We start from the raw sequence: 2,970 nt of genomic DNA, 5'->3' as shown, positions 1-2,970 counted from the left end.
TAGCAAATTTATTTTAATAAATAATAAAAGCTATAAATATTGTTGCTTAATATAAAAGGAAATTATTTATTAATGTTATATATTTACTAATAGGTGATTTAAATGCCATAGTGTGCAATATTTCGCCCATAAAAATATCACTTACTGATATTCAGATATTTTGTAGTGAGTTCTTAATAACCAAATTCAGCCCTGTTTTTAGATTTCTCGGTGGTGAGTTTTCTTCTCAATGTATTTGTTTACATTTGACCGACAGAAAACATAAAAGGTGCAGCTTTTCACATTCGAACATTCAAATTAAATCAAAACAAAGTTTAGTTTGTATAAAGTTACTAAAAAATTTATTTAAAGTTTATTAATTGGAGTGAAAATGTCCGTTGAACCAGATATCGCCAAAGAAGCGGTACTTAAACGAAGTGAAAATATACCGTGCGGGGCTGTGATTGGAATCAAGGAATTGGTTACTCAAAATTAATTCAGTCGTATGTTAATACGGGGTTTCAAGCTACTTATCTTGGGTTGGCAATAAGAGAAATCAATCTAATGGTAATGTAACCATTTTTTTATGGAAAGGTTTATGTATTTTAAAATATTCTTAGCTTGATTGTAGGCAGCAGCCGTTGAAACCTGTAGAAGCCGATTTGCATGAAACGGATGAATTCAGCTGTACAATATCCCTTGGATTCACATCTAATCTAGTGTCGTCGGGATTACGGGAGACATTACGATTCCTCGTTGAACACCAAATGGTGGATTGTGTAGAAACGACATGCCGCTACTTGATGAAATGGTTGAAGAGCAAAAAACGAAAGGCTTGATTTGGTCTCCTTCTTGTATTATACAACGACTTGGGGGAAAGGATAAACGACACCAGCTCAATATACTACTGGGCTGCGAAACATAAAATACCTGTGTTTTGCCCTGCGCTTACAGGTGGTAGCCTAGGTGACATGATGTATTTCCACGGCTGGCTGCGAACGCCACCAGATCGGGAATGATTATAATTGGTGGCGGTATTATAAAGCACATATACCATGCGAATTTGATGAGAAATGGAGCCGATTATTCCGTTTTTTTTAACACAGCTTCGGAATTCGATGGCAGTGACAGTGGTGCTCGACCAGATGAGGCTATTTCTTGGGGTAAAATAAAGAAAGAAGCTTCACCAGTTAAGGTGTATGCAGAAGCTAGTTTAGTAGTGCCAATGAATTTAAATAAAAATATTGCACAAAATAATTTAATAAGATTTTTAAGCTTACACAATAGATGCATCCATCCTATAACTCTATTAAATATATTAAAATATAGTAACTAACTTTTAGAAGGGGGAAGAAGTTACCTATGTGAAATGCACAAAAATTTGATATGCCGAAAATGAGGGCTGGCTGCCTGCCTATTAAAAATTCTTAAGGAAAAATAAGTTCTAAATCTTATAAAAAGTTATTTTAAAACGTCGGGTTGTGAATTTTCGCAGCAATAAAAAGGCTCTACATCTCTTATCATACTATGTAATTTTTTTGAAAATCCTACAAGATGACAACAAGAATCAAAATTGTCATTCAATATTGCATCAGGTTTTTTCAAAAAATCTATGAAGGGTTCAGGAGCTTTTACCAGATTTGACGAATCGTACACTTTTTCTTTTGCAAAAGTGAATGCGTCGTCAGGGATCTGATCTTTTTCAAAAAGTGGCAAAGGTTGGGAACAATTATGCAATTTAAAATATTCATAATACATATAACCACAAAAATATGCAAATGAATTTCGCTGTAGGAAATCGCTTTCAATTACATCGATTTCGATACAATTCCTAACATTATAGAGGCTATCTGAGAACGGTCTTGGCAAACCTTAAAATGTTTGCCAAGAACTATCCTGAATCAAAGGGTCATTACATACCCTTTCAAGGGTATTGAAAGAAAATAGCTCTAAATCTCTATCCTGCAGAGATTCACAATTGCCACGTGTCCCAAGATTGGCGGAAAAGGTCAGAAAACATAGAAGGAGTTGTTCTTGTGTTCAATCCTCCCCCTTTCCTAATCTGTCCGAAATAGTGTTCTAGTTCGTCTTGGCAAAGTCTTCTTGTCTTGATATATTCAAAAGACACTTTTTTCTTAATCTCCGAAGACAGCACATAACTTCGTTATTTTTCAATATTTTTGTAAAAAAAACATAAAAAATAGCCGAAAATATACCTTATTATGCCTAAAGAACTTCGAAATATTCGATTGAGTACTTTCTTTAAAAAATCAGGAAATTTGCCTAATTTTTCATGGGTAACACTGGTATAGACCCTTAAATATTTGATGAATGTACATAAGTATATACGCATATATATAAAAATTCCTCCATGTGTCACAAAATACCTAACACATATTCCAAAATAAATTCATACCTTGCTAATTCTCGTTCCGATGAGAATTTATAAAATGATTCAGCTGCCGCACATCTGCACACAAAAGATTTCGGCATTCTTCTGTAAACACAAACTTATTTAAAATTTCAACATATTTCTAATATATTTATACACCTTACCTTAATCTTGCTTTATTTCAGCAAAAACACTTATTCACAATATAAACAATAAAATCTTATTAATAACAACTAAACTTTAAACTCAATTTCCAATTGATTTTTCCTATAACGACTAACGAATTGTCAATTTGTATACATATGTCAAACGACAAATTACCACCCAGGATTGTATCCTATTGCATGCAAAAATTTAGAAATACTTGAAGCGTGTTTAAAAATTGCACAAAAAAAACAACTGATTTAACATTAAACAACAAGTTATATCCCAATCAAATAGAACATATATGCAAAGTAATTCAATATAATCACTTAAATAACGTAAAAACTTGCATAATTTAATGTCTTTTTAAGTCTCGATCATCAAAACTTAAAATTTATATGCTGTTTAAATGCTAGCACAACACCCTGATTACCAGGAAAGTAGCAAAAAAAGTG

General features: G+C 32.7%; 1 pseudogene; it reads left to right on the top strand.

Annotated features, from left to right (window-relative positions):
- Positions 1–370: 370 nt before the first annotated feature.
- Positions 371–1,315, top strand: LOC120780834 (annotated as a pseudogene).
- The last annotated feature ends 1,655 nt before the right edge of the window (positions 1,316–2,970 follow it).

This window comes from Bactrocera tryoni, unplaced genomic scaffold (genome assembly GCF_016617805.1).
Source record: "Bactrocera tryoni isolate S06 unplaced genomic scaffold, CSIRO_BtryS06_freeze2 scaffold_25, whole genome shotgun sequence".
NCBI classification, from domain to species: Eukaryota; Metazoa; Arthropoda; class Insecta; order Diptera; family Tephritidae; genus Bactrocera; species Bactrocera tryoni.
This window is presented reverse-complemented; position numbering and strand designations above follow the sequence as displayed.